This window comes from Pangasianodon hypophthalmus, chromosome 10, assembly GCF_027358585.1.
Source record: "Pangasianodon hypophthalmus isolate fPanHyp1 chromosome 10, fPanHyp1.pri, whole genome shotgun sequence".
In the NCBI taxonomy this organism is placed as follows: domain Eukaryota; kingdom Metazoa; phylum Chordata; class Actinopteri; order Siluriformes; family Pangasiidae; genus Pangasianodon; species Pangasianodon hypophthalmus.
Genome location: NC_069719.1, coordinates 15,747,741 through 15,764,191, shown reverse-complemented (window position 1 = coordinate 15,764,191; position 16,451 = coordinate 15,747,741).

Sequence of the window (16,451 nt, the reverse complement as noted above, 5' to 3'; positions counted from 1 at the left end):
GGGGTCAGGATCACTGGTATCTCAGAAGTAGCATGTGTAGATCGACAAAGAAGACAGAGAGAGAGAGAGCAAGAGAGAGAGAGGGAGGGAGAGATTGTTAGGTAAGCTTTTTCCTGTGATGTTTAAGGACAATATATTTTGATTGCAGGGATTCTGGCAAGACTAGCTGTGACATCGTAACTAAAAGGGAGAGCCAGAAGGTAATACAGACATGAGGGCACCGTGGGACATAAAGCGGCCAGCCACTCCACCGTCAACAAACCTGAGTGAACAAAACTGAGAGTGGGGGAGCGACAGCATCCAAACGTCCCAGTTGACCACGACAATCTATGACCATGAACCCACCAGACCTGCTCCTCTAACTAAGAAAAACTATTCACAAATATGTGACTAAACAAATATGTTTTCAGCCTAGACATAAACACTAAGACTGTGTCTGAGCCCTGAACACTAACCAGAAGGCTGTTCCATAACTGTGGGGCTTTTGTAAGAGAAAGCTCAACCCCCTGCTTCAGCCTTCACTATTCGAGGTACCAACAAATAGCCTGCACCTTTTGATCCAAAGAGGCGTGGCGGATAGTAAAAGACCAAAATTTCCTCAGGTACTGCAACGCCAGACCATTCAGTGCTTTATAGGTCAATAGTATTATTTTCTAATCAATACAAAATTTGATTCGGAGCCAGTGCGGTGTGCATAAGATTGGGGCGATGTGGTCATATCTTCTGGTTCTAATAAGGACTCTCGCTGCTGCATTCTGGACTAACTGGAGCTTGTTTATGCATCTACTAGAACATTCCTGTTCTTGAATGTTACCAGTCGTTTGCACCTTGTTGTAAATCCTCTGTTTTACAACAGTATTTACATTCATGAAGGCGTTTCTTGATTGTAGATATGACAATGATACGCCTACCTTCTCCAGAGTATTCTTGACTTCTGTTGATGTTGTAAAGGGGTTTTTCTTCACCAAGGAACGGATACTGCGATCATCCACTTTAGTTGTTTTCCCTGGTCTTCCAGACCTTTCGATGTTGTTGAGCTCACCACTGATATGTATACCTCATATCAACTCCAGACCTTTTATCTGCTTCATTTGTCTTGAAGTAATGAGGGAATGGACTGCATCTGGTCAATTAACTTCTTGTCAGTCAATTGTCCAAATATCTTTGAGCCCTTGAAAATGGAAGTACTTTGTTTAAGCTCAGATTACCTGCTATGTCTGGCTCCCAGTATACACCTAACTAGTGCTGCTGGTGCCCCTAAAGGCCTAGCAAATTTTACGTGCTCTAAAATTGAGTGTCCTATAAACAGAGCTCTTTCAGGTTCCTCAGCGGATGCGTCACTGAGGAGAGCCATCCTGTCAGGCACGTGAAGTGGATAGGAGTGGTGCTCCCGTAGGCGAGCCATAGTGTTACTTTTGGATTTGCAATTATGCCGCCAAGTCGTCACCAGTTTGCTCTGCTGTTAGGGCTCTAATGCCGGAGTTGGAGGATTGCTAACTCTACCTAAGGCATCCAGACTTTCCCCTACAGAAACTACTCTGCTCTCCCTCTCACTGATCCTTTCCAGAGTCTCGATACACACCTCTAATGCTGCAGTCTTCTCCGTCAGAAAGCTGACTAATATACACTTAGCACAGATAAAGCTATTACAAATGACGGAGGAAGAGTGACTAAATATCCTGCACTCAACACACTGAACAAGCTGAATGTTTGACATGGTTAATGTACATTGATTTAAGATTAGTTGATATTATTTTAGATGGCATGGATCTGGTGTGGACGGCCTCCGCTCGCTGTCTTGGCAAAAAACAAAAGCGTTCCCTCGAAAAACAAATTAAAATATGGCAGAAAGGAAAGGAAAAATACAGCAGATGAAATTGATAGCACAAAATTATTGATAAAAAAGAAACAGTATAAATTAAACTAAGATGCAGGCAAGAAACTCCCAACAAACGATTCTAAAACAGGAAATACCTCACCGGAATACTGACAGAAGTGTGCTCAGTGTGTGATATTACCATGTAATAAACATGGTGACATGTTATTACTGTGTTATAAGCATTGTGACATTTGATTAGTTTGAGCATAGCTGCTGTGCTACAACCTTTTCTAGGATCTTGGAGATAAAGGGGAGATTTGATATAGGTCTAAATTTGGACAACTGACAGGGGTTGAGGTCTGTTTTTTTTTAATCAGGGGTTTGATAACTGCTAGTTTAAAAGGTTTAGGTATATAGCCAGTGCTAAGGGAAGAATTGATTATCTTTAGAAGAGGTTTGATTGTTTCTGAATTATCTGTTTGAAGAAACATGTATACAGTTTGATGAAATTGATGATGAAATTAGTGAAATTAAGTCGGTCTCTTGAAGAGGAGTAAAACATTCTAATCGTTGATCTGATATCATTATATTATTATCTACAGGTTTAGTTATAAAACTGTCTGGTTTTAAACTAATAGTCTGAATTTTTTACCTGATTTTTTCAATTTTACCACTGAAAAAATTTATGAAGTCACCACTGCTATATAATGATGTCTGGATCTGCATTGTCACCGATTAACTAGGCCTGTTCTGAGACTATGTGCTATGCTACAAGAAATGAGAGCAGCACCTTCCTGAATGGGATGGACAACACAGCCTTGCCCTCAAAACTACTCCAATTATCTATAAAGCCCACATTGTTTTGGGAGCACCACCTGGGCATCCAGCAGTTCAGCGACCATAACCTGCTGTAAGCTACATCGCCATGCTGCATAGGGATGGGGCCAGAGCATACTACAGCATCGGACATCGGCTTCATTAATATACACACCCTTACAACGTTACTTTTAGTAACGTCTGACTGACGAAGGCGTATATCATTAGCTCCTACATGAATAACTATTTTTGAAAACCTGTTGTAATAATCCAGCTAGGACCTTAGCTTAAGCCTTCATCGGGAGTGCACAGAAGAGGGGACGGGACAGTCAGTGAGCTCGGGAGAGAGCGAGAGGGAGGGGCGTGCTTGAGAGAGCAACCACACCTTTGTCTCCACAATAATACGTCATCATTACACTGTGCTTGCCTAAGATTACCTGCTGGCTCCCGGTATACACATGTATATATACTTGTATACCGGTGTATACCTGGAGCCAGCAGGTAATCGTAGCGTCTTAGGCAAGCACAGGGTTTCAAATATACCTATCTAGTGCTGCTGGTGCCCCTAAAGGCCTAGCTAATTTTAATATCCTATCAACAGAGCTCTTTCTGGTTCCTCAGCAGGTGCATCACTGAGGAGAGCAACCTTGCTAGAGATGTGAAGAGGAGGGGGTGGTGCTCCCATGGACAAATGGAATTGAAGGGGGAGAATAAAAGGATGAGGGAGAGAGAATGGTGGAGGCAGAGATAACTCTTGTTTATTAGCAATTAGAGGAAAAGTACTTTTCTTGTTAGTTGTCTACAAGAGAACTTTTTAAAAGATTGGTATAGTGTTGTTTAAAGTTTAGGTGATAGTAATTTCTCCTTTAAAGCTTCAAATGAGAGTTTTTATAGACTGTTCTCATGGGACAGACCTGATAAGAGTAAGGAAACTTTTAGGCTAGCTGTTGTGACCACCGCCAGCATGCTAATAGTTTACCTGAAACCTACGCTGATACACCTCTGAAGGAACTTACAGATAGCACCCTGAGACACTGGGAGTTCTCAGTGGTTCCTTTGGCAAAGTGAGAAGTGTGCGTGGCTCCGATGTCCTCGTCTTCCGAATGGCTTTGTTCCTGCGCTTTGTGAGTGTGGTATGGAAGGATGCCTGAACTCATAATAGAAAGGTAGCCATTTTGTTGATTAGCTCTTTGATTGAAGCGGACAGTAACTTAGTGCCTCAACTTAGACTAGCAACGACTCAGGCAACATATTATTTCTAAACTGTTTATTCACTTTCAAGGGTTTATTCAGCTTACTAATATCAATATTCTGAGTTAATTTAAAGCTGTAAAAGGACTTAATGTCATGTAAAGATAGCGGAGACAGATGCAGTTGCAGGTAAGACAGCGTTTAATAAAGTTTGTGCAAACAATCCAAAATGAAGAGCAATAACCAAAAACCAGGGACAGGCAGAAGTCAGGTGATCTGCAAAAATGATGTCAGAGAGTAGGCAAAGAGGCCCAGAACAAAGAACAAATTTAAGATCAAAACTGGCAAAGATCATATAGAGAATAAACAGGCTTGGTAAGTTAGTTCTATTGAATGAGAGTTTCTTGTATATGGTGGCTGTGAGACTGTGTGTGTGTGTGTAATTGTGCGCAGGTGTGCACAATCAAAAGACTGGTGACTGAGAGGGAGGCAGTGTGTGTGTTGGGGGAAATGCAGTGCAGGGCAGCCATGTTTGGGGCCCTCAGTGTATGTTGGGAACTGGAGTCACTAGACTGGATTAACTTGACACTTGCTGGTGATATTACTTCATTTGTGACCACTTGAATGTATTTGGTTTAAATTGCTTAAGAGTGCAGTTTTTAACTTTTTTCAATTCTTTAATTATACTGGAAGGTTAAATTAATTTCATATTATTTTACTTTATTTTGATAATTATATACAACCCAGAGATATATTTTTATAACTAATTTGTGAGTTTGGGTTTTATTTAATAACACAGAAAGTAAGGATCAAGTATTTAGATTAAAGAATTTATTATGTGAGTAGCTAATGATATTCAGGGATAAATAATTTAGAGAGATCTAACCTTATAAAAAATTCAAGGCCCATCCCGCATAGGTATCGGGATTAGGGCACTACATATAAAATGGAGACACCACTGGGACTATAACAAATTTCCCTGATGTTAGCTAGTTTCAGCCAGTAATAAAAAACAAAAAAGGCTAAGTTCTTTACAGTTGAAGTGAATAAAACCAACCGAAATTAGTGTGTAGCAGCTTGGAGAAGGGCTTAAGGGTTGGTGTAAAGAGGAAGCTCTGAATGAAAACAGTGCTCTCATGGCTGTCATACCTGAAGAAGTGGAGATAGCACAGATTGAAGAGCCGATGCAGACCATCAAATGCCTTCATCAAGTACGAGTAGGAGGCAGGATGTTCGATGATAAACTCCATAGTTTCCTTGTCCTGTGTGAGAGTAAAGAGACAATAGACCCAAAATTATTCCCCCTGAAGTCATGCCTGTGTTTGGGGCCGAGTCCCGGAAAAGAATCTTCACGAGAAGATGATACCAGTTCAGAGGACTTTGCTGAAAAGATGAAAGCCTTACTATGCAGTGAAGGTATGACTTTTGAAGATGTGCAGAACATGTTTACACCCTCTTCTCCTGAAATGTTATCTCCTGATGTCATAATGCGTGCTGTCAGAGACCTCCTTGACAAAACATGCAAAATCTCCAGTGAGAGCGGAGGTTATAGAAGCTTAAGGATGGAGGTTATAGAAGCTTAAGGATGTTTTCAGGGAGCATACATACCTACCCCTGTTGGGGAAGAACCATTTGAACACTGGATAGAGCAATCCTGTCTAATGGTAGAAGAAAGTGATTGCACTCTAAAAGAAAAAAAGAGGAGAATCCTTGAAAGTTTAAGAGGACCTGCTCTAGAAATTGGCAAAGTTGTGAAAGATGCTGATACAGATGTCAGTCCAGAAGGGTACTTGGATGCCCTCAAGAGAGCCTTTGGATCCACAGAGTCAGGAGATGATTTATGTTTGCCTTTCGTCTGTTGCAGCAGCAAACAGTGGGAAAACTGTCAGATTTTCTAAGATGATTAGAGCATGCACTAACCAAAGTAGTTCAGAGAGGTGGTATACCTGCTGATCTCAGAAATAAAGTCCTCGTTGAGCAACTACTGAGATGTGCCTTGGGTGCCTATATGATGCTTCTTCATCTGAGACTTGGGGAAAGAAAGAATAAATCCTCTAATTTCCTTCAGCTGTTAAGTGAAATCTGTGCTGAAGAAGAATATTAGGTTTCTCAAGCAAAGTTGAACACAGGAGTACAAAAAATTAGTACAAGCGTGGAGACGGATGTTAAGAACAAAGAAATCCAGACCCTGAAAGTTGAGATCAAGTTGCTACTATGGAAACTCAATCACTGTTGAAGCATGTGGCAGATCACAAGCCCATACTAAATTCGAAAGCAACTGCCAATGACACTCAACAAGAATGAGAAATTGCAGCTTTAAAGAAACAAGTCAAGAGATTGTCACTGGTAGAGCCCATCCCAATGCTGGTGTTTCAGCTATTATCATGAATGCCAGTCATACAAGAAACCCACCAGTATGTCACAGAAGGCAGTCTACTGAGTCAGAAATGTATTTTTGTTATAACTGTGGTGAGGATAGCATTAAAGTCTCAAAACCCAGAGAACAAAGACAAAGTAATTCAAAGACTGATTAGGTCAAACTGAAAGATGAAATGGGGGCAAAAAGAAACATTCTCAAAGAAGGAAAAGAGTACTACCTACTGTTCAGCCAAAAAGAGTGCTGCCTACCCAGTTGGTGGAAAACGTCTCCCAGAAGGACTAATAGGACCTACCACTACAGTGCAACTTTGAGTGAATGGACAGCTGTGCACTGCATTATTGGACACTGGGTCACAAGTGACCATAATCTTTGAAACCTGGTACAACAAGTATTTATCTGAGGTTCTTATCCACCCTGTGGCTGGTTTGGCTGTATGGGGTCTAAGTGATTCCAGCTATCCCTATAGAGGATATATTGTGGTAAATGTAGAATTCCCAGAGAGAATCACTGGTAGTCCAAAGAGCATCTCTGTTCTAGCACTGACCTGGCCCAAAAGTCCAGACCAAACTCCAGTAATACTGGGTACAAATGCTATCCTGTTCACTCGATTGGCTCAGCTGTGTAAAGATGTGACAGGGACAGATATTACCCATACCCTTATATTGAACCTACCTCAGGGAAAGAAATGAAAAACCCTGCTCCAACTCCTCATGCAATGAATGAGACAGGTGAAGCAGTTGGGCGTGTGATGTGGCAAGGCCCTGGGCCGATGACTCTCCCACCTAGATTGGTGGATGTGTAAAGTGTGAAGTTGAAGTAACAAAGTCTCTAGAAAGAATGGCACTAATGATGGATGCGTCCACTGTGACTTCACTTTCAGATGGAGTGTTAGTACAAGCAATAGTAGTCCCAAGCAATGCCCTGGAAAGCAGACAGTTATTTGTGCCGGTGGAAAACATACCGGTAGAAAACAGTAGAGAAACTGATCCAGAACTGTTTAACTGATTGATCCAAAACTGTTTAACTGATCCAAAACTGTTTAACTGATCCAAAACTGTTTAACTGATTGATCCAAAACTGTTTAACTGATTCTGCAATTCCTGAGGAATGGCAGAAAAGGTTATGCCAGAAACTGAGCAAAAGAAGAAATGTATTGTCACTTCACGAGTGGTATGTAGGGCTTGTTAAAGGAGTGAAACATAATATCCGTCTCTCTGATCCCAGACCATTTCGACAACATTCTAGACACTTAGCACCAGCTGATATAGTTGATGTCCGAAAACATCTCCAAAATCTCTTAGCAGCTGGTATTATCAAAGAGTCATGCAGCCCGTATGCATCTCCAATAGTCATTGCCAGAAAGAAAAGTGGAATGGTCAGTAATGCAAGGACCGTTCCAGACCAATATAAATTCCCAGAATTGATGATGCACTGGATAGTCTAGCAGGTAGCAAGTGGTTCTCTGTCCTTGATCTGAGAAGCAGTTATTACCACTTAGCCATGGCAGAAGAGGACAAGGAGAAAACTGCATTTATCTGCTCACTGGGATTTTTCCAATTCAAGAGAATGCCACAAAGGATTATGGGAGCTCCACCAACGTTCCAGAGACTAATGGAGAAAGCTGTCAGGGACATGAACCTACTCCAAATATTAGTGTACCTGGACAATCATTGGAGGAGCATGAAGAGAGGCTTATGAAAGGCTTAGACTGGTTGGAGGAGGCTGCATTGAAAGTTTTCCTTGACAAGTGCCAGTTCAATCAAGACAGAGTTAAGTATGTCAGGCATATAGTGTCCAAAAATGGGATAGCAGCAGATCCTGGCAGGATTGAGGCTGTAACCAGTTGGCCCCAACCGACAGACATGAAATCCCTAAGATCATTTCTAGGTTTCTGTGGCTACTATAGCTGATTCATTGCCAACTATTCTTCTATTGTTAGGCCATTGACGGAACTCACTAAAGGCTATGTGCCTATGAAAAAGGGAAAGAAACCTAACAAAGACAAGATTACCAGAAACTTCAAAGAATCTGAACCATTCAGAGAGGGATAGGATCACTCCTGCACAGAGGCCTTAATAATTCATTGTCTGACACATGCTCCTGTGGTAGCATTTGCTGACCCCAGTAAGCCATACATCCTTCATGTGGATGCTGGTTTGAATGGTGTAGGGGCAGTATTATATCAAGAACATCCTGAAGGGTTATGGCCAGTAGCTTTTGAAAGCTGAAAGTTGAGACCTGCAGAACAAAGGTGTTGCATTCACCAACTTGAATTCCTGTCACTGAAATGGGCAGTCGTGGACAAGTTCCATGATTATTTATATGGTGCTAGATTCACTGTTCGAACTGATAACAACCCAGTTACTTATGTGTTAACCTCTGCTAACCTGAATGCAACAGGTCACTGGTGGTTGGCTGCCCTTGCCACCTGAGGTTTATTCTTATCCCACAAGACTGGAATTAAACTCATTGGCGCTATTAACTAAGCCAGAGTTGGTAAAGGCGCAGAGTGATGATCCAGTTGTGAAACAAGCAATAACTGCTGTGAAAGGTCAAAAGTGGCCTACCAAAATAGTTGATCCAGATCTTAATACTGAGACATGAAGCAGGAAAACTATTGATGAAAAATGGATTACTTCATCAAGTAACCAAAAGGTCTGGTTAAAAGATATGTTAGTTAGTACTGCCTGCAAAGTTCAGAAATACAATATGTGAAAAACTGTGGTGCCTGTATTATCCATAAGAGTCCATGTCAATGAGCTGCTGTATTGCATCAGATTGCTAGTAGGGGATCAATGGATTTAGTATGTATAGATTTCTTGTCCTTGGAGCCAGACTCAAAAGGATAGAGCAATGTGCAAGTAATCACAGATCATTTCAATTGCTATGCCCAAGCCTACCCGAGCAAGTATCAGAAAACCTTGACTGTAGCTAAGATACTCATGGAGAAGTATTTGATAAATTACGGACTACCAGCACATATCCACTCAGACCAAGGTCGAGATTTTAAAAGCCGACTCATAAAGGAGTTACTGAATCTGCTTGGTATCTGAAAATCAAGAACAACTCGGTATCATCCGCAAGATCATCCTCAGCCTGAGTGTTTCAATCACATGCTGTTAGCCATGCTAGGTACCTTGAGTGCTGAGAAAAAGAAAAGTTGCCTATATGCCTATAAGTCTACTAAGAGTGATGCCACTTGGTCTTCCCCTTATTTCCTAATGTTCGGGAGAGAAGCTAGGCTGCCAGTGGGCATGTGTTTTGGTACATCCCCTGATGGAACAAATAACATTACCCTTTCACAGCATGTTACCAACATGAGAAAAGACTTGAAACGTGCCTACCAGTTGGCTTTGGAAGAAGCTGAGAAAGTTCATCAGCATAACAAAAGATCCTATGATCAAAGAGTATTTTTCCAAACCTTGGAAGCAGGAGACTAGGTGCTGATCAAGAACCTGGGTCTGAAAGGGAGCCATAAACTGCAAACCAAATGGAGTACTATATCCTATATCATGAAAGAGAAATACTCTAACCTTCCTGTATAGAAAGTCCAACCTGAAACAGGAGATAGAAGTGTATGGGTACTACACAAAGATCTTCTACCTATCAGCCACCTCATGAGATTTCCACAAGAGTGGTCATGAAGGGTAGTTCAGTCAAGAGAAAGACCAGTCAAAATGCGCAAAGGGGACCTACATCTTCTGCACTAGAATTAGCAAAGGAAGATGTAGAGAGCTCGGAAACTTGCTCTGAATCTGAAAGTGACTATGTGCAGAGACCATACCAACCCTACCTAGAAAGAGCCCTGAATAGGAAATGTGGCTTGAACAGACAACAAGAACACATGTCTGAGGAGGAGGAAGTAATGGTGGAACTAGGGGTGTCGCAATATACCGGTATTGACGATAACCGTGATATTCAAAGCATGAAATATCGACATTGTGTTAATTTAGGGTATGACAATATACCGGTATTGGCGATAACCACAATATTTAAAATGAACAGGACTCTTATGATAACATGACACATAAATTCTCCAGCGCCAGTACCTGGTTGACCTCCCAGGTGTCAGTATTGCGCCTTAATGCTGACACCTGTCAAACAAGAAGAAGATGCAGCGCGCGCTAGTCCACAAAGAAGTAGTCATTCAAATAGGTAAGAAGCCTAGACACAAAAGATCTAGGGTAACACTATAAGGAAGTTAGTGCCCCTACAACTGAAACTAGTAGGGTATAAAGGTCTGTAAGAGGGCATTCAGACATTTAAAGGGGGGAGGGTGTAGCCTGGAGTAATTGGGTAGTTTTTTGGGTGTTGGGTAGTTTAACAAGTTTGTTTGTTTATATTTCTTTAATTATTAACGTATATTATGTTTGTGTTTTAGTTTCTAAATCTGTATATAGTTATACCTATGTAAGACATTACAACTGCTACATCCCTAATGAGCAAGCCAGAGGTGATGGTGGCAAGGAAAAACTCCCTGAGATAATATGAGGAAGAAACCAGACTCAAAAGGGAACCCATCCTCATCTGGGTGACACCGGATATTGTGATTATAATTCCCTTCTATGACTGTTTACTATATGGTCAAAAATTGTGATTGTATAACCATGAATGTTCATTATAGTTTATACATGAAGTCTATTTTAATTATCAACTGTTCAACTGTTCAAGTAGCCTGCACCTTTTGATTGAAATTGGCGTGGCGGATCATAAAAGACCAAAAGTTCCCACAGGTACTGCGGCACGAGACTATTCAGTGCTTTATAGGTCAATAGTATAATTTTATAATCAATACAAAATTTGATTGAGAGCCAATGCAGGGTGGATAAGATAGAGGTGATGTGGTCATATCTTCTGGTTCTAGTAAGAATTCTGGCTGCTGCATTCTTGACTAATTGGAGCTTGTTTATGCACCTACTGGAACGTCCAGACAGTCAGACATTGCAATAATCCTAGATTATTGTAGAGGTAACAAAAGCATGAACTATTTTTTCTGCATCATTTAGTGACATTATATTTCTTATCTTAGCAAATATTTCTGAGGTGAAAAAAGGCTATCCTATTAATATTATCTACATGAGCTTCAAATGAAAGACAATAATCACACTAAGGTCTTTTACTGCTGCACAAGATGAAACAGAAATGCCTTCCAGAGATAGTAAGCAGTCAGAAAGCTTACTTATAGCTGGATGTGGTCCTAGTAAAAGTACTTCTGTCTTGTCAGAATTAAGTAGAAGGAAGTTAATAAGCATCCAGTGTTTAATGTATGTTACACATTCCTCAACTTCACTAAGCTGGTGTCTCTCATCTGGCCTTGCTGAAACATGCAACTGTGTGTCATCACCATAACAGTGGAAGCTAATACCATGTTTACAAATAACAAGTAGCATATATAAAGAAAAAAGCAGTGGGTCTAAAACACAGCCTTGCGGAACACTAAACTTTACCTTAGTATGTGTAGAGAAGTCACTATTTACATCTACAAACTGATAACGATCAGTGAGATAAGACTTGAGCCAGGATCGGGACGTTCCTCTAACACCAACAACATTTTCTAGTCTATCAAAGAGACTAATATGATCAATGGGATCAAAAGCTTCATTAGGGTCGAGCAACACAAGCAAGGAGACACAACCCTGATCAGAGGGCATTTACCACTTACCCAGCACTGTCTCTGTGCTATGATGAGGCTGAAATATTCTAATAACTGACCTGTTCTGGTTATATTATTATTGTCATGGATATGCCTGGATTGTCTAGAGACTACGATTCCCATCAGCCACTGCACTAAGTCACATGTCTGGTTTCACCTGTTTCATGTTTTTGGTTAATCAGCACTAGTATATATGTCACTTTTTGCACTGCACTCTTTGTCTTGTGTTTGTCTTTTGTTGCCACTGTCACGGTTCATGGGTTCACCGGCCCCTTCTGGCCATTTCATGTACTATGGTTAATTAGTCATTGTTTTCAGCTGCCACTCATTACCGGCTCTATTTATACCTCAGCGTTTGTCCTGTCTTTTGTCAGTTTGTTGTCTTCATGTTTGTGCTTTTTCAGCTCCGCGGTTGCGCTGCGTGTCTTGAACTCGGGAGGATTACGGTGTCCGGCTGGCTTCCTGGGACTGTCTGTTCTGCTTGTTCTGTTTCTGCAATCTCATTAAAGCCTCAGTTTACTCGCTACTGAATCCGCTTCCGTTTTTGCCGTGACAGCCACATTATGCTTTCTAGTCTCATGTTTATTGTTTCATGTTTTGTTTCCTAGTCCTTGTATCTTGCCACAAGTTTTATAAATCCCATTTTGTGTTTTGTTTTTTGATCTTTACGAAACTTTAAACTTGAGTCTGCATTTGCATGCTCCTCAACCTGCCTTTATTTGACAGAATCAAGAATGAAATATATGGATGCAGCAGACTGTTTGAGCATCCAGAAGGCCGTTTTTGACAAAGATAGACTGAAGTGGGAATGAGAGGTGAAGGGATCCCTGATTAAAGCCACTTGGGAATGGCTCGACATGATGTACTCCCTCAGGAAGTATATCGGGAAGGGAGCTTCCAACTGCATTGGAACCATCTCCCACCCTCCCTGTCCCACTCTGGTCGCTCTGCCTCCTGGCTCTGCTAATGAACTCACTCCACTGCCTGACTCCATTGAGGTTGTCGCTCTGCCTCCCTGCCCTGCTGAGGACATCAATCTGGTGCCTGCCTCCCTGCTGAAGACATCACTCCACGGCCTGGTTCCATTGAGGACGTCGCTCCACTGCCCGTCTTGTCTGAGTATGTTACCCCACCACTCTGCCCCACAGAAGACGTCATTGCAGGTCACGGCCTTGCCACTGATGTCACTCCATCGTCCCTGGCTTCCTGGAGAGCATCGGCTTCCCTATCGGTTTCTGCCTTAAGCTTCATTCCCCCCGCTGGCTGTGTGGTGGCTCCGCGCTCAAGCTTGGCCTGGGACATTGCGCCATTCCCTCAGCAGTACGGAAGATATCACCCTGCATCTTTACCACAGAGAGAACAACAAGCATCCAGATTCTGGCCCCGCGAGTGATGGCGCTCATAAGGACTATGTACTACTTGGCCACACCTGGTCTGGGTGTCCAGGACCCCCTTCTGAACTTGTTTCGAGCTTCGGGGGCAGCGTGTTAAGGGAGGTTCTGTCATGGATATGCTGTAATTCACTAGAGATTATGGTTCCCATCAGCCACTGCACTAAATCACATATCTGGTTTCACCTGCTTCACATTTTTGGATAATCAGCACTAGTATGTATGTCACGTTTTGCACTGCACTCTTTGATTTGCGTTTGTCTTTCACTACCACATTATGCTTCCTAGTCTCCTGTTTATTGTTTCCTAGTCCTTGTAATTTGCCACAAGTGCTATAAATCCTGTTTTGTATTTTGTTTTTTGATCCTTATTAAACTTTAAACTTGAGCCTGCATTTGCATCCGCCTCAACCTGCTTCACGTGACAATTATCTGCATAGTTAGTTATCAAATTGTCTGATTTTAAATTTATAGTCTGAATTTTTTGCATGATATTTTCAATTTTGTTATTAAAAACGCATGTTTCTGTGGTGGTCTTATTCCTAGTTAATTATGCTACAGTATCAGGATTATTTTTGTTATCTTCTATTAGGGTGGGGAGATATGTTGATGTAGCAGCACTAAGAGCTTTTCTGTAGATCAGGGGGCTCTCCTTCTATGCTGTTTGAAATACTACCAATTTAGTTTGATGCCATTTACCTTCTAATTTTTGAATGGTCTAAGGTGCATGTGTGATCATTATACCAGGGTGCTACTTTTTTCTCTCTAATTATTTTTTGTTTAAGTGGAGCTACATTATCTAGCGTGTAGCAGAACATTGACTCCAAACAATCAGTTGCCTGATCAAGTTCTGTGGGGGTAGATGCTGATCCAATCATAGCTAATAATTCTGGGAGATTATTGATAAAACTGTGCAGTAGCTGATGCGAATATACGTTTGATGCGGTAGCATGGTAAGGTATATATATTATGACTAAGACACATTTTAAACAAGGTGATGTAATGATCTGAGCTTTAGACTGTAGAAATGTGACTATACTTTCTTATTTAATCCGAATGTTAGTATTAGATGAAGACTGTGACCACTATTACGAGAGGGTCTGTGAAAGTGGGGGTGTGGTCGAGCGCCGGTTTTGTGAATGGAGGGCGGAGCAGGATAAGGTGAGTGGTAAGGAATGCACACCTTCGGGGAAGCCTACTAACGAGTGTTCTGTGTTGCAGTGAGCTGTGGCAAGGATAAAAAAGAGAGAGACAAGCGCCTAGAGAGAGAGAGAGAGAGCTAACCAGCACAGAGCCGTGTGTGTATGCGCGTATAGGAGGGAAAATAAAACCGCTGAAAAGCTAAAGTAAATGATGTAGAATAAAGAGCCTCTTCAGTTGTTCCCAAGCATGCCTCCTGCTTCTTCATTTCCTATTGAATCAAGAATGGACACAACTGCTATTCTCAGGGCGTCTTCTGGATTATGAAAATGAATATTAAAGTCTCTAACAATTTATGTTTTGTCTAAAGAAACTACCATGTTTGAGATGAAATCTGCAAATTCACAAAGGAATTCAGAATATGGCCTTGGGGGTCTGTAAATAATACTTAGTAGAATTGACTGGGTAGACTTATTTTTTGTGGCTACGCGTGTTAGGGTAAAGAACTTCAAATGAGTTGAATTTATGACTAGGTTTTTGTGTGACGCCTAGAAAATCATTATAAATAACTGCAACACTTCCTCCTCCACCAGTTAGATGGGGCTGATGTATATAACTGCATCTGGGATACAGTAATAACATGTCACTGTGTTTATTACAGAGTACTAACACATCTTCATGCAAATAACAAAGCAATAAAATGTCAGTGTGCTTATAACCCAGTAATAGCATGTCAACATGCTTATAACAGAGTAATAACATGTCCTGTTAATAACACAACTGCATGCTTATTACACAGTAATAACATGACCTCATGCTAATAACACAGTAATAATATAATAGTGCTTATAATCCAGTAATAACACACTGGCATGCTTATAACCAAGTAATAACCTATCACTGTGCTTTTAATCCAGTAATAGCATGTCAACATGCTTATAATACAGTAATAACATGTCAGCATGCTTATAACATAGTTATAACAAATCAGTGTGCTTTTAGTGTGCCGTACGGGCCAGTTTCCTGTTTGGGGGCAGTCGTGGCCTAATGGATAGAGAGTCGGACTTGCAACCTGAACCTGAAGGTTGTGGGTTCTAGTCTCGGGTCCGGCAGGGATTGTAGGTGGGGGGAGTGCCATCAGCAACTACCGACCGGTATCACTTCTCTCTTTTCTTTCTAAAACCCTTGAACGAACTGTCTATAATCAGCTGTCTTGCTATCTCTCACAGAACAACGTCCAAGATCCCAATCAATCTGGCTTCAAACCAGCACACTCCACAGAGACTGCCCTTTTGGCCGTCGCTGAGAAGCTACATGCTGCTAGATCAGCCAAACTGTCTTCAGTTCTCATCCTCCTTGACCTTTCAGCAGCGTTTGACACGGTGAACCACAAGACTCTCCTATCCACCCTCATGAGCCTAGGAATTCGTGGTACAGCATGGCAATGGTTTGCTTCCTACCTGGAAGATCGGTCATATCAGGTGACATGGAGGGATCCACATCTGCTCCTCGCAGACTCTCCACTGGTGTTCCACAAGGCTCAGTACTTGGTCCTCTCCTGTTCTCCCTCTATACTCAATCTCTTGGTGCGGTCATATCCTCACATGGGTTTTCATACTACTGCTATGCAGATGACACTCAACTCATCCTCTCCTTCCCTCCCTCAGACTCTCATGTTTCTGCACGGATATAAGCTTGTCTGGCAGACATCTCATCATGGATGACAGCTCATCAGCTGAAACTTAATCCCACCAAAACTGAACTGCTGTTCATCCCAGGTGATCCATCCCCATCTCAGGATCATGCAATTTCCCTAGACAATTCTCTGATCTCGCCTTCGGTTACTGCACGCAACCTAGCACTGCTCGACTGGTCCCACCATCTCTCAGGGTACAAGGAAGGCATGCATCGAGACTCTTCTCTGTTCTGTTACCAAGGTGGTGGAATGAACTTCCCCTAGATGTCCGAACAGCTGAGTCACTGGCAGTCTTCAAACGACGTCTAAAGACTTACCTCTTCATAAAATACTTAAATTAGCACTTTCACAAAAAAAAAAAAAAAA